This window comes from Dinoponera quadriceps, unplaced genomic scaffold (assembly GCF_001313825.1).
Source record: "Dinoponera quadriceps isolate SergipeBrazil2010 unplaced genomic scaffold, ASM131382v1 scaffold192, whole genome shotgun sequence".
NCBI lineage: Eukaryota > Metazoa > Arthropoda > Insecta > Hymenoptera > Formicidae > Dinoponera > Dinoponera quadriceps.
Genome location: NW_014554324.1, coordinates 493,236 through 513,370, shown reverse-complemented (window position 1 = coordinate 513,370; position 20,135 = coordinate 493,236). Strand labels below are relative to the sequence as shown.

Genomic DNA, 20,135 nt, shown 5'->3' with positions numbered 1-20,135 from the left:
TATACAGTTAATTGGTCTGAAAAATTCCGAGATTCTGAGAACCGTCCTCTCCGTCCCGGGCTCTCGAAATCTCGCCTTGCGTCATCTTCATCCTCCGTCCTCGTCTCTAAACGGGCGAGGCCCGTTATTCGTCGCTCGGGGAATGCGTGCACGCACTATGTCGCATAAATAATTATTCTATATGCGAACGTCTCGCGCGTGCGAGATTTTCGCTTTAATTCGTATTGGACCGCGTCCAGCCCCGGCGGCGGCGTAACAGTTGTTTCGTACATTCGAAATAGAATGACTCACAGACAAAGACCTTGTTCCAAATCGAATTGCGCAAAATTCGAAAAGCTCGTTGAATCATACCGGCAGGTGCGCCCTCTTCTCGCGCGAAATCGAAGTCCCGCAATTTGCTATCTGTGCTTCGCGCTTGTTAGCGAACGTCGCTAACGCGTGCGAGATTTAATCGTTAAGATTAACCCGAGGAACAGCCGGCGAATCCTTAATTCACTAAGCGGCCCAATTATCCTGCGCTGCGAGGCACGTTCTTTATAATGTGTTCGTCGAATTTCACCCCTCGTTTGATTCCTTGCCAGTTTCGTTTAAATGCGGTTTACACAAACATCGGTGTTCCCGGTAGTTTATTACTTATAAATTTATCACGTGTATGCTGTGTGTGTGTGTGTGTGTGTGTGTTGTGAACACGTAGAATCTTACAGAGATAAAGCTTATAGATTTATAGACCATTAATCCCCCGGTGGGATCTCTTAAAGAGAAGGAGAGGGGGAGAGAAAGAGAGAGAGAGAGAGAGAGACGCTCGCTCCATGAATAGATTCGTAATTCGTAAACTCAACGATCCATAAATTAAAGCCGCGTCTCCGACGGGCGGCAAAACCTCCCGGCAAAACCCGCGAGTTTAACCTTTCGCTAAAGCCGCGACGACGATGATGTGCTTATAGTCGCAGCGGTATCCGCAATTATTACGGCAAAACGTGCAAAACCGGCGTAAAACCAGTCCCGCCGGGAGTGGCGTTCGGTTAAATTCGCGATTCACGCTTCTCGAAATGAAGGACGAGTGTCGATCTCACCGTCGATTGCTGTCGTCATCGTCGAAGAATGCCCGAAAATGATCACGCGATCATTTATCTATCTGAGACATTAACGAATTAGATCTGTACGGCGGAAGCTCAGCGAAATCGGCAATTAGCTCGCGGAATGGGGGCGCGAGAATCTCTCTCTCTCTCTCTCTCTCTTTGAAAACACGCAGCGAATTAATTTCAAAAGTGGAGAAGATTGAATTTGCTTTAATTTCCTCGAGTCGGTGAAAAAGCGGGATTCAGAGCACGGCGGCTGTGGCGGCGCGTGGTCGCTCGATTTATCTTTATGCGAAGTTAATCCCACACACTTCATCTGCGAGCGATAACGCCGAAAATATATTCCGTGTTTCAACACGGTTCGTTCGTTCCCGTGAACGTGCGAGCAAGAGAGAAAGAGAGAGAGAGAGAGAATGATTCGTTAAACAACGTTGCTTTGTTACAAGCGTAAATGAGAGCGACGAGTGTTGTCGTCCCTTTCGAAAGATTCACGAGCGCGCAGCTGGGATTATTAATTTGCGCTTCGGCCGGCTCGCGTTCCGCCCGAAATAGAACCGTTAAACAATTAATTGTTGTGTGCATAAAAAAAAGGGGAGAAAAACGCCGGCGCTGTAACGCGAGTAAGTGCGATCGAGCCCGCCAGCTCGCGCGCGCGAGCGAACAAAAGGACGGCGGCGTCATCGTGCCGGCCCTTTTCGAGAAACTCGTGAGGTCGTTAGCGGCGCGAACTTGTTATTGCATATTGTCGAACGTCACATTGTCTGTCTCGCGATATTGCGGCCCGCATTAACTCGCGAAATCGCGAGAGCGGGCCGTTCGCGCGGAATCGCGCGGCCCCGCGACTCCCATAATTTCAGCGGTCGCTTTGTCGCAACTTCATCGCAATGTCGCCGACGCCGCCGCACTAGAGAGACTTTGTTGCAAGCGTTAATTAGCGACCACGATGGCACAGTTGTCGAAAAATCATCCAGCGCCCGCGCACACACCGCGTGTGCCGATCTGTCGGGCGGATTCGCTCTCGGCGGCGACGTTCTGCGCCTCAATTATTTCGAGCGTGTCGCACGGGCTTTATCTTTAGTTACCGAACGAACAGAACGCGCGCATTCGTCGTTCGCGTACTCGCGTTTGTATATCGTGCATGTAAGCAGAGCTACGACGGAATCGAGGCGACGTCACAGCACGTCCCGCTCGCAACTCGGTAACTTAATTTCAACGATCGCGCTCTGCCTTCGATCGTTGCGAAGTTGACTCTCGTGCGAGTTCCACGCGATGCTCCTTCATTGGCTATTTTTTTCCCCCTCCCGCTCTTCTTTCAGTTTTATTTTAATTTCCTGTTATTATTATTACTTAGCATTTATTTCCACCGTTGTCGGATATTATTCATTATCTGTGGTATGGATTGTTATTCTTATCTTGCTTTGAGGGCATTTTTCCCAGAGGGCACAGTCTCTCTCTCTCTCTCTCTCTCTCTCTCTCTCTCTCTCTCTCCCTCTCTCTCTCTCTTTATCTACAGTGTATCTCATTCTAGTTGAAACAGTGGAATATCTTGAAAACGAAACAGTTGAAAAATAATTCAAATAAAAATTGCAGGGTTTGGACGAGATATAAGTTGATGACCTTTACTTCGTTGTACAGTCAATTTTTAGTACAAAATTCAGCACAAGAAATTATCTTATGAAGCATTCACCTTTCGATCACATCACCATAACACTTTTCTGTACAGAATGACAAGCAGAATCAATCGCTGTAAACAAACACAGAGAAGCCTTAAAAAGAATTTATTGCATTTTGCAAATGCAACAATGCACCGTTATGCAGTGATTAATATCAATAATCGATTTCTCTCATGTTATTATGTAAAAAAATATCTTTGTGCTGCGCATCGGATCGCTAACGAACCCGGGACCAAGCAAATTCGAATTTCGAAAAGTTCCGAATGTAACTTTCTGAGTACATATTATGAAAATGTATATAATGTCGAGCAAATATGTGTGAGAGATAAAGAGAAGTTTGAAACGTATTTTACAAATCTTCTCCCGGGCCGAGTCGTGTTTCACGTGACTGTGCGAATTGTTGCAAAAGTCGCGCGGTCGAGAGGAGAAACCTGGAGGAGAGATCGTAGGTTCGTTAATGGGGGATTAAATCGCATTAGGCAATCCGCCAAGCGGTCTAATGGCGACGCATTCTTATGACCCGGCGGACGATAGATTGCGATTGAGAAATTAGGATTGCACGAATTATTACTCGCGTGATAATTCACTCGACGGAAATGAATTGATGACGGTCGGCGCGTGACACACACTCTCTCTCTCTCTCTCTCTCTCTCGCTCTCGGCATTGGGTACCTGCGAAAGAATTGCGAAGATAATTTTCCTCGACATCCCTTCCCTTCTCTCTTTCTCTCTTTCTTTTTCATCCGTTTTTTGGGAAAATTAACCAGCAAGGTGGAGATATTTGACTGTTAATTATTTGTGACCATTTCAAGCTAATTTCTCGTTGAAATTGCGATAACAATCAACAAGCAAAGAGAAAAGAAGGTCAAGCGGTACGTCCATAAATATTATCTAGAAACGCAACAAAATACAACACACGCGCGCGTAGATAAGTAAATTGAATACTTTCCTCGGTTCAATCAGCGTTCGCTGAATATATCCGGGCACTTTGTAATTATTAAAATGTGGCTTACCGTTCGATTAAATTCGGGGTCATTAATAATAGACCCTTATCTTGAATAAATTCATACGCGTTGCTGTCGCACCGTCGTATTCTGGATTAGTAATTAGTTCGAATGTACTTATGTGCCCGCTGTAACGGATGTGATCCGTAACTATTTATTAATTAGTCCCATTTGTCTTCCCTACGGATGAAGCGTGTCGTTTTCTGAAATAGAATCATCAGTTCCCGAAACCGTCCTAATTAAATAAATATCCGCTCGATCCGCACGACGACCCATTCTCCGTTTTATAATGGCAATATGTAGAGATAGGAAATAAGAATTTGAGAATTTGAACGATACGTTGATTACGATTCTTTCGCGGATGCCGCTATATTTTCTATTTTAAAGAAATATACGCTCGCACGAGTTACCACGTCGCCGCATCACTATTTTTTCTTTTCCTTCCTTCCTTTTTTTTTTTTTTTTTTTTTACGATCGTCGAGCAACACTCTGTCGGCCTTGCTTTTCTGCCCTCCTTTTTTCTTTCTCAAGGACGATTTTCGAGGCTGCAAAGCCGAAAATCTCGCGACGGTGTCCAATAAAGACGAAATTGCGCGATCCAAACACGCGGAATATACGCATTGATGTTTAATGCAAAATTCAAATTGCCTTCCGACGCCGTTCTCCCGCCACGGAAACATATGACGCAATCTTGGCAGGTATTGTCAGGAAACCGGCGTCATCTTTAATGTATGAGAGAGTAGGGTAGCTGCGACGTAATTGTCAGTACGAAAAGGGATGAAAGGGCACGAGGGGAAGAAAGGCCGGGGTAGGGAGGTCGCGCCGACACGTAAATTCCTATCAGAGAAAACCGTGCAGATTTACGTCTCGGTTTTCTTCGTGGCCGGGAGATCAATCTGTGAGATTTCGGGGAAATTGTCCGAATCGACGCGCGATTATACTCGCAATAATGTACAAGCGGGATCGATTAGACGTTATGTACATATAATAAATCACCAAAGAGATATTACTTATAAATAACGCAGGCCGTGTGGGAAAAATTGTAAAAAGTTATAACTGTATCGTCGTTGGAAGTTTTTTTTTTTTATCCTGACACGCGTTGCACGCGGATGTGTGTGCGTGACGATTATTTTTCAATTCTCGCCGCGAAGTAACGGAAGAGAGTGGCAGTGATAGAAAATGTATCTCGCGCGGATACACTATACCGACGCCCTGGGCCAGAAAGGCGTATCTCGATTTTCTCAAATCACTTTCCCCTGCGATAAAAATATAATAAAATGACAACGTCAAACGTATCGCCTATATTTTCCAAAGAAAACAAGAACGACAGTTTTACCAAACGAGCGTTCAAATTTACGGGGCCTGTGTGAATTAATATTGCGCCTCTGATATATTTATCATTATTTATAATCAATTATATATTTATCATTACTTCTCACTATTACATTACCATTATCTGCGATATATCGTAATTGTATGCCACCAATCAGTTTGCGACACTTCGTTTGTATATTTCTCTTAATTTTTCTCATATTTTTTATTCTGCGACGACATCATCATGTATCTTTATCACGTATAAATCCAAATTGTTGCTCTCTTACGGAATTTATCCTAAAACACAACAAAGTTGATTCTACATATTTATAATTATGAATTAATTCTTTCTTGTGCAAATGATTGAAAGGCCAGAACGGAAAATACGAAGGATACGCTCTGTTGGTGCCAGGGAGCGGGATAGTGTAGTGGCAGCCGCCTATAAAGCGCGAGCGGCCGGAACGCATTTAAAGGGGTTAAATGTATCTCATTCTGTTTATTTAACTCGCAGATAGGATTCGAGATGAGCGGAATAACGGGGACCCGGAAGTCGAGAAGACACTCGAAGTAATGCGAGTCGAGCGGGTTAGCCGTTGGCGTCGTTCCAAACCGTCTTACTCTGTTCAAGGTGCATTAAGACGCCTCGTTAGTCACGCACGGCTAATGCATAAATCAGAAAAATGTCCGGGCGCGATCCAATTAATTTCTTCTCCCCGTCGCCGTCGCAATGACGAATTCGCCCGTTCTCGACGTTACCTCTCCGTGGTCGCGGCTATAGATTCCAGATGCGAAATAATATTGAGGGCTGAAGGTAAAGTGGGGGGAAGGGGGGAGATCCTAGCGAGGGAGGGAGGGAGAGAGAGAGAGAGAGAGCATACAAAGCGAGGCATTCTTCATCCCTGGGTCGTAACAATGCGAACAACAACGCGAGTCTCGCATAAACAAGTTGCTGGTGGCGCGTATCTCTTTTCATTTTGTTAATGCAAAAAGATCCAGGTAATCACCGGGTTAACGACCCGGGTTCTCGCGAACGAACGTGAACGCCAGACGTACGGTATAACGTGAATGGGATTAGAGAATGAATTGGATTTTAAATTAGGAATTCACTCGTCGACTCGCTTCATCTTACTTTGCCGAGTCTTATCTCGGCGGCACTAGGAAGCAGTTGCTCTCACATTCCATAGCTGTATCGTCTCTTTGCCCTTTTACTTCTCCGCTTCACCTTCCAATTCTGGTCCCCCCTCTCTCTCTCTACGCGCACTCTTTACCCTTCCACCTCCTCCCCCTGTCACCCTTCATCGCGTGCCGCAGCACGCCCGCTGAACCGATGTTGTTTCCTAAACTTTTCAGGTCGCAAAATCTGAAGCGATATCTCTTTCTCCCGTTGCCCCCATCTCCTCCTTTTTTTTTATTATCGAATCTCCCTCGCGGGGGAGATACCCCCAAAGTAAATAAAAAACGAGATGGCACGAGATAAGAGATGCGAACAGAGGGCTTTGAAAAATTCTTCGGAAAGTATTATGAAATTGTAGGTTATTCATGCATCGCCCGGAGGAAGTTTACGTTTTTCGCTGTTCGATCGTCTCTTCTTGTTTCTTCCTCTGCGAGCTATATCGAGAGCTTGAATTATATGTATGCTTTTTTTTCTGTAGTTGTCAAAGCAAAATTACGACGTACACGGTTGAAACGTATCGCGGAAATTTACTTTGATTTTGCGCCGAATGTGACGTACTGATCCGCGCGATCTGCTGAACGTTGCAATTTTATAAAATATTATGAAAAAAAGATGACGTTAAAACACGCGCGCATGACATCCTCCCCCTTTGCCCCTCAATTTCTCACTCTCTCACTCTCTCTCTCTCTCTCTCTCGCAGACACGCGCGACATGTTTACTACGTCAAACGATCGTTTCAAGATCGTGCATCAATTATGCATCGGATCTATTAACTTTTATAAAACTTTCAGCGAAACGAGCGCTGCGTCCACTGCGCCATGAATATTTATAAATAATTTGGCATGCGTAGCATAAACAGATGTTAATTAGCAATATGCGATCGGCCGGGCATCGCTGACGTTTTCGAGCGTTCATTACTCATGGAAGAGAGGCGCGCGCGCCGGATGGGATTTTTGATTAACGACTGTGCGCACGAGAGAGAGAGAGAGAGAGAGCCTTTTAGCACGGCGTAACAGAAGGCACGATTTTCGACTGGGGTACTCAGTCGGGATTATTTTTTTCTTTGAACGTGTACTTCGAGCGTGGTTACAGCCGCCCGAGTTGAAATTCCGGTCGCTCTATGTCAAACTTGTAATTTAATTCTGCAACACGGTGGGAGCTAAAATAGCGAAATGGAATCAAATTCAATTCTAATGATATAATTTACTCTTATACTCGGACGTTGATGATGTCTTAAGTTTTCGCTTTCCCCGTTTTAGCGTCAAAATAGATTGTTCGCGGCAGCAACAAAATGAAATCCGTAGAATTGAAAGTTCAAGAGAAAAGTTAATGAATTTTAGTATCGTCAAAATATACTAAAAGACAAATCTTTCATATTTTACTTATAATCATCATATTAAAGAACTTTCTCAGTTGAGTAACATTTAATATGCAATAAAAGAAAATTCCCTCGTTGAAAACCAGATGTTATTTCCTCTTAATACTATAATTTCTCTCAGTGTAAGTTTTTATCAAGCCATCTATAAGTAGACGCAAGCTACCCTTAACATCATCAAAGTGGCGTTGAAATTTCGACTCGATGACGGCGATGACGAGCGTTGATCTCGCGACCGTCGAGCAAGATACCGTTCCCACCCGCAGTGCGAACGCCGCGAAATTCGCGATTTTAATCGGCAGTTCGCAGCTCTCCGTGAGCCGAACAATCGTCTCTCTTTCTCCCTTTCTCTCTCTTTCTCCACCGCCAACCAGCAGCATCGTGTCGACAACGCGCGTCGCGTTACGTGGCTGCCGCCGCCAAAATTAGCGCGCTCCATGATGAGTCAGTCGCGTGGCACACGCGTCGCATTCCGACTTTACATAGAGCCGCGCCCCACAAATAAGCCGCACAACCACTTGATCCAATCGTCACCACGTAATCCAGCGTTCTTCTTGGCATGGCGACTCGAATGCACGGAACGAGGCTACTCGAACCGAAAGAAAGAGTGGGGAAGAGAGAGAGAGAAAGTATACGTGCCTCTGTGCGCATCGGAATATTTCTCGTGTGGTCCGAGCATTCTGATTGAATTATTTTCATCGTTCGTGTTCGATGCGTGATGCGTGAGGTGTTAAAATAAATGATTGCATTAGTGTATATAATATTATTATATCAAAGGTACGAGACGGTAGGACTTATCGTGGAAAGATTTTCGTCCGCCGCCGGCAGACTTCGAAAGCTCCCTTTTGCATCGTGTCTAAAGAGACGAACATTTCTCCTTGCACATAATTCCGTAAATCTACCCTTTACATGCCCGGCACAATTTCCTATTTAACTTTTCCCAGGTTTATTTCTTTCGATACAAAAGCTTTCAAATCGTAACTGTAACAACCGTAGTTACTGTAAGCAGTAACCGTAGTAACTTTTAGTTTTCGAAATATGAGTTGTTAAATATAGAATAAAAATAAAGTTGTCAGATGTATTTCGGTTACTCTGGTTCTTTTCAAGTTAAACGAAACATTTTTTAAATAAAATAATGATCTTAAGATTTAAATTTGTTTTGCAGATTTTATGAGTAAATTTAATTACAGTAATTTTTTAAATAAAATGCTTGTCTGAGATTTTGTCTTCACAAATAGTAAATAAATATGTCTATTGAATCTTTAGCGTATTAATGAGTCGACGATATACTGAAAGTAACGAATGCCGAAAAGATTAACAAGATCCCCAGGTTAGGGTAGCACGTATTGTAAATTATTGACAGATATTTCTTTATATCGCGATAACTGTTGACAAAAATAAAGTCACTGACTGACTCGCGTGCCTGATAGCGGCTATCAAAGTATTAAGTATAAAACTATGTTACGTGTGCGCATCTACACGGAAAAAAGAATCAGTATTAATTTCATAATTAATTTTAGTCTGATAATTTTCATATATAAGCAAAAACAGATGATTTTATGTGAAGATAAAACTTGCTCGTATATCATATTCTTGTTATTCAAGAATAATTTTGACAGGAAACGAGACAAAAAAATATTAGATAGAAAGAACAATCTTATACATATCTTCAAAATGATATCGTTCTTAATTTGAAAAATTTTCATTTACAGTGAAAATTATTCTTGAATAACATGAATGTATTAGTGGAATTGTGTCGAATTTTTTCAGGTAAGAGCAAGTTTTGTCTTCGTGTAAGATTATTCTTGCCTGCATATGAGAATACGAGTCTTAAGTTGATACTAATTTTTCCCCGTGAACAAGGGAATGCGATTCGCTAATGAAAAATTGACTTCTCACGGGAACGTTTATGTTACTATTCACGAGGACCGGTCGGCGGTTCCCCGATGAAAATTCTGCTCGACGTTCTTGTTCAACGAAGGGAGGGATAAGCACGCTCTAACTAAAGTCGAGAATAAGACTGCGGACGCACGAGCTTTGGTTATAGAATCTAAACCGAGCGCGCGCGCGCGCGCGCGTGTGTGACAGTTGTAAAATATAAAAGCAGGAAGAAAACAACAGCGAGAAAGAGGGACGGAACGTGGAGGGACGAACAGAGGAGAGCAACGGGGACGGTAAAAAAAAAATCTGGGAGGAAAAAGAACAGACGAAGAACGGAGGGAAACAAGAACACGGGAGTATTTGGGTCACACACTCGCGGATTGGCGCACATGAATTATCCAGTTGCAAGAGAAGATCAAGCGTAGCGATCTCGGATTTTAGCACCGCCATTCGCGGTTTATTTTCGACCGCGTCGCGATCGGTGGAACTTCGCGAATAAATAAAAATAACCTTCTGAGAGCGTCGCACACGTTCAAGATGCCGCCGCTTAATAACACGCTCTATTCCCGATTAAATAAACGCTGACCTCGCTCTCCTTATAATCGTCGATACGTCGAGAAGCACCATATCGGGCATCGGAGGGATATTCGATTGGCGAAAATCGCGCGGTAAGTAGACTGTAGCGAGAAACAGAGAGAGAGAGAGAGAAAGGAGATGCGCGTTTATCCGGCGGATAAATCTCTGATAAAAACGAGGACGCGCGAGGAGCCGCGCCGAATTCTAACGATATACGCCAAAATCGATTCGATAAAGAGCAGTCTGGAAACTAGTCAGAGAAGTCCCTCGAGGGCCCGACTGTTCGAATATCGCGAACCGTTTAAAGAGTGAGAGAGAAAGGCAGAGAGAGAGAGAGAGAGGAAGTCGGGTGGATAACGGGCGAAAACGCTTATTTGCCGTTCTTATAGACGTACGTTGCATAAGAAATCTTATACGCTGAGCAGAAACGAGAAACGAGAGCCGGCCGTTCGAAAGACTGCGAGAGAACGTCGTGCGACGAAGAAACCGCGATTGGTTTCGATCTTGTAGGAGAGAGGAAAAGAAAGAGAGAGAGAGAAAGAGGCAACGGGTCACGTTAAGAAACGCGTTTCCTCGCGATGAAATTTAACTCGCGGCACACCGGATATAATTCTCTCCTTTATAGGTCGCACTTGTCCAATCAGAGCGTTCGATAGTGATATCGAGCCGCGACGATAACATTTAGCACGACGGGGCAAAGCGGACGGACGGAATGAATCGGAATGAAGCTAAAAAAAGGAAACCGCGTTTCGCGGAGGAAGTATATAATAGCAGGGCGCGAGGGGCAAACCCGAGCGGCGGGCGAGTTGGCGGAGTAAGTTGAAACGAACCGGAATCGAGCCGCTAAAGCAATTTTTCATTTAAAATCTTATTTGCGCCCGGCAATCCGATTTACAACGCGCTCTTATCGTACTAATAATAACCTCGCTTGGAATGTTCGGCGCGTTCTACGTACGCGTATCGACCCTTTCGGGGCCAACTTTTCACGGAGGGATTCCAAATACGTGCATGTTGTTACACTTGCAGAAAATCGAGGTGGACGATATTAACGCAGACTGAATTTTTCAATTCTCACTGTGGGTCACATGTACAAACCCAAATGAATCGAAAGGGTTAAACCGACGCGTTCTGCGGGTATTAGCCCTTTCTATCACGCTTTTTTATGAGTTATTTTTCATGAATCTCGGATATGTACATGTTGTTACACGGAAGAAAGCTGGTTAAACAATATAAACACGAAATCAATGTTTCAACCCACTGTGGAACGTGCAATAACTCAATGGTAGGTTCGCGGTAAAAGATTTTGTGTTAAAAAGGACCCGCTGAAATGTTGCGTCGCAACATTTGTTGACAAGGTGAATATATTAATTTAACATTATTTCCTCGAGAATTCCGAACACGTATGTACACATCGTTTCACGTAGAAAACTATATTGAGCAACAAAACGAAAAGACGGTAAAACAGAAAGAGATATGCCGAACGCAAAATCATTTCGTCAACTCACTGTGAAAGCCGCACATAACCCGATCGAAAGGGTTAAATCGGCAAGATCGCGGCGAAGCCGCCTCGACTTCCACCGACGACTCGGGCGGCCTGAGGGCGGCTATTATCACCAGGAATCCGCTCGTTTGAGCGCGTTTCGTCCGCGACTCTCTCCGCACGCTTAGCGACGCCGACTTAATTTTACACAACGGTCTCCGAAATACCGGCGCGCGACACAAAAGCGGCACTTGGCATCGGCGTTATAATCGCGAATCTCGAACAATCCGGGAGAAATGCAGCTTGCATCGCGGTCTCACGAAAATCGTTGCGCTATAAAGCAACAGTTTACAGCGTCGATTTACGGAGGTCCGGCTTCTTCCGTCTCGGTCCTCTTCTCTCCCCGATATGACGGTAAAAAAGCTTCGTCTGGACGCGGTTCTCCCGGCGAAAATAAGCTCGTACGTTTGGCACCGTGTGCGTGTGTGTGTATAATTCGACGTACGCTTCGATTTACGCCCAGACTCGTCGGCTGCTCAGATCGAGAGCGGCGCGCTTGGCATCGCTTCACGACGGAAGAGTTCTCTCCGCTTTATCCACTTTTCATCACCGCATTGTAACGCGACGCGCAACATCCAACTTCTCGATCGCCGTCCCAAATCGCCGCCAAGAGAAAACCCCGAATACGTCTGTCAGTTTCGAAACAGAGAGAGAGAGAAAGGGAGGGGAGAAAGATAAATAGATAAAAGCGTTTATTGATAATTCTAAGGCTAGAACGCTACAGGTTTATGAATTGACAGATTTCAAGTGAAGTAAATTAACAATAATACCAGTAAGAAAACAGAAAGAAGAGAGGGGTATAATATTTAATAACGACTAATCCTGATGGTACAATGAAACAAAAATGCCCGAGACATACGTTATATTTAAACGGAAAGGTTAAACAGATTAATTAATGTGCATGTTAAGTGAATAACCTATTTAAATAATTGAAAAGTCTGGACTTAAATTGCCGGATCGACTGGAATTTCTGATTTCGGGAGGTAGTGAATTCCAAAAGGCGATAACTGAAGTCTAGAACGAGTTATGAGGAGAGAAAGAGAGAGAGAGAGAGAGAGAGGGGGATAGTGCGGGATCGGCGCGCGTCCGCTCGCGAAACACCGTTGAAAAATGAAAAGGGACGTTGCGTCGGCCGACGAGGCGTCGACGGGCGGCTCGGAATCCACCATGCGACCGCCGCAATCCGCGTAATAAATAAAGCTTATGGGTAACGAGCTCGAGCGAACTAACAGTCTCACTTGTCTTACTTATTACCGCGCGGAATGGGCTAATTGATCGATTGGCTACGGTACGACTCGACCGGCGCGACGTCGGCGCCGCTCTTTCTCCCTCTCCCTCCCTCCTACCGTGGCAGGTGAAAATCTATTAGGAATTTAGAAGGGGCGTCGTAACACAATAGAGGTTGCCAATGAAGATTGACTTTATCCTCAAATGGACGATTGCTGTACCATCCCTGCCGGCCGGCCTTCTGTGCGTGGATCCTTCCTCCCTTCCCGAGTCTACTAACCGTAATTTTCCGACGCTAATGCGCTAACGACGCGGGAAAGCCGGGGGGGGGGGATGCTTACACTTCGTCGGGGAACGCGTTTCGATTCGNACGCGTTCCCCGACGAAGTGTAAGCATCCCCCCCCCCGGTTTTCTGTTCAAGAAGTGGGGGGTAGTTTTCGCGAAATTTCCGTGGAGAAAACCCGTGTAGTCGGGGATAACTTCCGGCTGGAATGATTTGATAGCGCTTCGTTCGGAAACGCTCACGACATTTGTGCGGCGACTTAATGATGCAAACGGCGGGGAGATTCACGAGATATTTTCTCGCGTTGTTATTTCCGAAGGAGTCATTCAATTTCTCCCGCCAGGCGCTCGTGTTCGTCGCGTCGAAATTCTCGCGATAGCCGCGAGTGAGTCACGCGTATCGCGTGATATGTCTCACGGTCGGCGTAAATATCTCGATGAATAACGTTAACATCGGGGGAAAGTATCCTCGGCGTTGCGAGGGAGGAGGTGTTTCAATAGGCGGTGTGAAATCTCATCGGGGAATCTCGGCGAACTGTTTCATCGCGACGCGCGTTTCCGAATTACCGCGCGCAGCCTTCGCGTTTCGCTCCCGCGGCTTTAGGGCTAACGTCATGCGTTTCCGCGAGTGAATTCCGCTGTCTCTTGATTTCCGTTCTCGTTTGTTTAACCCCGCCTCTACGCAGATACTAATATTCCACTTAGCTTTCCGCGACTCACATAATACGGAAATTCCGTTCCCCCGGAGCGTAACATCCCGAACGAACATCGCGAGCCGAGTTGTGCGAGAATTATGCATAAGCTTTTTCACTTGTCCAATAAAAGAAGCTGGGAAGTGTCCGTTTCCCTGTTCGCAAATAGCCGACCCCGTGCCGTTAAAAACGGGCCGTGACACCTCCTCGTGGCATGTCCCCGATCCTCGAAACGATCTTCGATCTCCCCCGAATCGCACACATCGCGACGGGGGATGTCACATGTCATTTTTCCGCGTTCGCGATAGTTACTACTCGCGTGTGCAAGATGCGCGGTACGCGGGGGAAAAACTTTCCACGGACCACGAGTAAAGAGAGAGAGAGAGAGAGAGAGAGAGTATCTCGGGTCGCTCGGCCGGAAAGTTATCACGCGGATTACCGTCCAAATCAATTACGTCCCGAGCAATTTTCGCGTAAACACGAACTTTTGCTCGCTGAATTCATGGCGAAAGTCGACTCCTCTCTCTCTCCCCTCTCTCTCTCTCTCTCTCTCTCTCTCTATCACTATCTCTCTGCGAATATGTCGCGAAGTTGTCGCGAAGGAACGCATACACGATCTCAGATTCATGCCGTGATAAAACATATTCGACGAGCAGACACGTCTCTGCGTGTGCGTGTGTCTGTGCAGATTCACGCGTGAGACAACAGCAGCTGAGTAGCGTGGATTTATATTCCCGCACTAATGCGTGTGAGGGCACCTTAATGAGCCTCGTGAGCGCTTCGCGATGTCGCCAATATAATTTTCGGCGACCGCGACACGTAAATAAACGTGAGACTGCAAGTAATTTTAGTCGCCTTGTAGCGCGAGATCCGCTGAATATTTTGGCGAGGAAACGGACAACAAGGGAGAAGCTAAATGCTCATTCCCGAGCTCCCTTTCCTCCTCCCCTTTCCTATGTGTTCACAGGAAAGTTGAAAAATAGGAGAGAAAGAGAGAGAGAGAGAGAGAGAGAGAGAGAGAGAGAGAGATCGTCTTTATATGGAGATAGCCGGGAGAGTTTCGAGAATCACGACGCATCCGGAATTGAATTTAACTTGTACATTTCCCCCGGCCCCGGAAATCCGATTTTTCGCCACGAACGTTACGAATGCCCTTCTCCCGACTCCCTCTGCCAACCTCCCGCCCCTCCATCTTGTTTGGTCTCACTTAACTCGAAATGCAATAATGCGCACCATTGCGATGCGCGTAAAAGCCGGTTATCCTTAGCCTCGACGAAAGCGCACGATTTATTGTTAATTTTGTACGATAAAACGTGCCAGCTGAATTTCAGCTTCCCCACCCTCGTCTCTCTCTCTCTCTCTCTCCTCCTTCTTCGCTGCTTTCCTTCGTCTTCATTCCTTTTCTTTGGAAAATCCCGCTTCCTGCTTGCGTTTCCTCGCTCTCGCTGATTCCTAATAGGTCTCGCGATATTCTGTTCATCGTATTATTGCGCTCATTCGCGCTGTTTCTATTTTTTACCCTCTTCCTTACGTAACGAGCCTCGGAGCGCCGCTCTCTCGCGATAATGAAGGAGCGAAATGTCGAGGCGAGTCGCGAGATCGTGTTTTGCGTCGGGCAAAAAGTCGAAAGGGAACGTATGGAGATGAAGGTCCCGGAGTTCCTCTTCGCAGACGGCTCGGGGCATTTTTAGCGCGCGAAAGGAACACGAAGGACGAACGAATGAGAACGAACGTTCAGCGCGCGCTCGCACAAGGGGCGACCGCGAACGCGTCGTCGACGGCGCGGGACAAGTTTCCGAATGGCCGCGAGAAAGAGTTGGAGCGTATACGTCGCGAACTTAACGAAAACTGAATCTCGCCGAGCGAACGACCGACCGGCACCGTATTCCGCCATTATGTAGTTTCAGTTATGGAGTTTTTAGCGCTGAGAGACAACCCGATCTTGCGCTGCTCTAATCTCCATATTCGTGGGATCACTTCGCTCCGCGCGCGCGATCTTTGTTTATTCTGGAAAGTTGAAAGTTCGGTTACCAACGGACACCACTTGGAGGAAGAGAGAGAGAGAGAGAGAGAGAGAGTTCTTCTACTTTTTGATCTAAATAATTCTTCCCATACACGACATACACGCGATGTTGAAGGCGTTAATCGAGTCGTTCGCGCACGAACAAGCGCGGTATAAATTGCGTCCGTCGAATTGGAGCGGCACGACTCTCGGAGCATTTAGAGCGGAGTACAGAATCGAGACGATATCAATTTTAAAATCTAGGTCGCGAAGAGAGAAAAATGTTGAAGATAGAGAGGGACCGGGCTTTATCAAGCGGACGTAAGGATCCTGGGAGGATCTCCTTGGGGAATCCTGGGAAAAGCCACGAACATCCTCTTCCTGGGGAAACTTACGTTCCTACGAGTTTCCTTTCGCAAACTTTTACCTTGACCCGCGAAAACGAACGAACGAACGAACGAACGAAACTGGTGAGAACACGCGCAACTGGTTGGCCGGCGAGTTCTGCGACGCTTTTAAACGTCGGCCGAACTTTTCCCCGAAGCGAGCTTTCGGGCGTCGCAACGTCAAGGGACGCCGCAATTCCGCACGACGCTTCGAAAGAGATGGAAAATTGAGGGAAGGAAATCGATGAGAAGGCCGAAACGAGTTTCTGCCATATTCCCGCGCACGAATTCGCTGTCCATCCCAATCTTCCCGTCAGAAATAATACGTAATAGGGCAAGTACAACGTAAAATGATAAGAAACGTTGTAAAACTGTATGTATAAAAAGGAAAATATGGATATAATCGAGTAAAAGTATCATATAAATGAATGAATGACTAAATAAAGAACGTGCATGTGGTCGTATGGAAAATTAAATATATCGCGCGGTTATTAAATTATATCATCAAATTGCCACACATGTGAAATAATTGTGTTATTCTACATGAGAGGGAAAAGAGGTAGAGAGAGAGAGAGAGAGAGAGACGAAACAGAATACAATCGGAAAATTGAGATATCGCTATCGATTATCCCTTTTTCTATTTACGTATTTACGATATCGGGGTTATCACTAAATATATTCACGGCACCATTTGATTCTTATTAAGTATCCGTGCGATATTCATGGGACATTCGATCCGCGATATCCCTTTGAATTAGTAAGGATACGTCGAGACTCGCCTCCAGCTATCCTTCCCATCGTGATCGAGCACCGATCCGACGTACTACGACTTTGAACGGGAATAATCAAATATCAAATATCGCTCGGCTCATCCCCTTTTTATGTTTTTTTCGTTTTATAATTGAGATGCTCCGATCGAATATCCAGTTACGTTGAAAACTACGTATTTGACTTATCGCTGACTTTTATCACACGATTATGTTTTCAACGAAAGAGTAACAGAAGGACCAGTAAGAGCCGGTCGCAAGCTGTTCAATTTTCCACTTGACAACGGGAGGATAATCATATTATTTTCGTTGAATTTCTATTGAACTGATAAAGATTCACAGTTATGTATATTTTCAAACTGTATAAAAACGATAATACCTTTATTAACGGGCTTATCTTTTATTAAATGAGATATCCTTTGTAGAGAGGATATCGGATAATCAGAATGAAAATATCGGGATATCGGGATTAGTTCATAGTCTTATATCTTCTCATTTATATAAATATATGAAAATTTAAGACTCCGTGCTATTCGCGTGCGCAGTCAGTGCAGCTCTATTAGATTATAACTTCCGAAGCGAGAAGCTGCCCTGCCTTCCGCGGTGTACATTGAAATAAATGAGATTTTTCGTACGCCGCCACTCGCGTTCCACGGAGCGCACTTGCGAAATGCCCGGCGAACTTTCTTTCAGTTCTTCCTCATTAATAAATGACCGCGTAATTTAAATGTGTCTCGTGTACAAGATGTAACCGGGAAGTTGGACGCGAAACTTTGGCAACGCGTTCCTAGCGCTTCAAACGCACACCGCACAGTGGAAAGCTATATGCGCAATACGAGTGCACGAGTGCAGAAATGCTTTCGAATGCGTCTTACGTATACATATATGTGTAATACGTATATGTAAAATATGTATATGTGTGAAATTTACATATGTATATATATGCAAAATTAACAAGTTAGTTAATATGATATTACATTTTCTAATAGAGATCAATTTCTTTAGGTTTAGTAAAACTTCTTTAATCGAAACGAATTTGTCTTTTAGAATGGAGCGAACATGTTTGATTCAGTAAACAGGATTGTTTGGTTACTCAAACAACAAATATCTCCACGTCAAATAACATATTTTTTCGGAGATCTTATGGATCTTTGGGAGATAAATACCATATTATTGGTGAAATAATTATTAAAGAACTTTTTTTTCGTTTCAATGAAATAATATTTAATATATAATGAAATATAGTTTTTCATTGAAAACGAAACATTATTTCCCCCAAATAATACTGTTTTTTTTCTATCAAATAACCACGGTTTTACTCTAATGAAAAGGCAACGATTTTCATTCAAACAATATAACATTTGATATTAAATTGTGTTGTTTTTATTAAATTAAGCCAAGTGTCAAACAAACGCGCATATTAAATCCGAAGAAACTTTTCCCTCCCTTATATACTCGTACATATCAAAATGTACACACGTTATTATACGCACGTTCAAGGGGATTTATTCACGCGCACGCGCTGGAATAAGCACCGCGTTAACAATAATAATAATGATAATAACAATAATTCCCACACCGTTGCGCGGCGGAAGGGTCGAGTGTCCGTAGAATCGAGAGCCGAGAATCGGCGGAGCTTTCTCGTGGCAAATCCGCCGTGCGGCGAGCGAGCGGCAGGTCGAGCGACAAAAAGCGGGGCCGCGCGGGCTAGGCGATTTCGGCTTGATGTATCGCAAGTCGCAACCGCCTGTTCGGCCGCGGTCAGTTTCGCCCGCGGAAGGAACGAGTTGTCCCGCAGGGTTCGAGCAGGCGAGCCAGGGAGAGAAAGGCCCGACAAACGTTCCGTCTCCTCGCCCTCCCCCACGTTGCCCCGCCGGCTTACCGACCCGAGGGGGTTGCGAGCGCCATTCAACCGTAACAAAAGGCAATCACCATAGAAGTGGCGGCACTGGAACTAGCAGCGGTCATAAGTTATCGAAATCACGTCGATATTTCGCTGGGAGAGAGAAAAAGAGAGAGAGAGAGAGAGAGAGAGTTTCGCGAAACGAAGCGTCCCATTGGCCGACGTCGGAAGGTGAACAAAGTGCGAAGGTGTGCGCCGGTCCCGGATTGATTCTGACATAATAAGCGCACCCTGAAAATTTTAAAGGAAAATTCCACGGGACGCCTAATGGCCAGAGGGGGGGGGGGGAGTCCGTATCGGCGCGCCGGATACGACGAGCGGGAAGCGCAATTAGGACCGCCGCGAGGTTCTATCATCGGCGGTGTTCATTATAACACATCGTCACGGTGAAATAATACAACGACGGATTAATCGCACGATATAGTCCGCGATAACTCAATTAGATAAGTGTAATGGTAATAATCGAACGAGATGCGCGCGGGTGAGCGCGGGTGGGGGCGCGCGCGTGCACGAAGATTCGAGCTGATTAGCGATAATGAGCGGATACGTACCTAAACGCCACCCTTTAACGCGCAATTAATGCAACTCGAGCGACGAAGAGAGCGCATTCTTCGACGAACGCCGCTCGGGAAGGTAACCACACGCTTATCCTCTCGAGTTGTGACTTCAGGCCGCGATTTCAGATTACCGTTCGGAGGCGGCTCGAAGTCGTGAATTTTCAAGGGTACGCGCGCGCGCGCGCAATCGCCAGCGGGATAACCGTTTAACATCGATCATTTCCGGGGGGAGGAAGTACGTCCCCGCACACGAAGATACCCCGGTTTATTTGGCGCCGCCCAGAAAAAAAAAAGGGACACGCGGTTGCCCCGCGACTGTGTTTTTTTCTCCCCCTTTTTTTTTACGCAACATGGAGCGCTTGCTCAATTGTTTATCAAGTAGCGCTGCGGACTACGCGGTGCAGAGCGGCAATCAGTTGAGGATCTCTCGATATAATCCCGATTGTTCCCGGAGAAAAAGCGGTATAGGTTGTTTGAATTTTTACGGAAATCCGCGCTTGCTCGCTCGCTCGACCAGCGAGAAATTTCCAAAACGAACAGAAGACTCGCCAACGTAGGTAGGTATTAACTATAACATCCGCCCCTCACTCTGTCCCCTTTTTCCCTGTACAGGCGTAGGAACACCTAAATACCCGGCTATCTGCTGCCTAGAAAAAGCAGAAACGCCCATCGATAAAATTATTAAAAAACACACCCCGTCTAC

At 45.5% G+C, this 20,135-nt stretch overlaps 1 protein-coding gene across 7 annotated transcripts in view; it reads right to left on the bottom strand.

Moving 5' to 3' along the window:
* The window catches only part of LOC106746598, a 230,760-nt gene that overhangs the window by 128,907 nt on the left and 81,718 nt on the right, over positions 1 to 20,135 (bottom strand). Inside the window, exon 1 of one of the 7 annotated variants that reach the window (XM_014623405.1) lies at positions 11,581 to 12,059. The exons of 5 other annotated variants lie outside the window; for them this stretch is intronic. The gene's annotated coding sequence lies outside the window, so the exon portion shown is untranslated. Of the gene's footprint in view, positions 1 to 11,580; positions 12,060 to 20,135 lie in introns of those variants that run through there. One more of the 7 variants, XM_014623387.1, reaches the window with a different exon arrangement.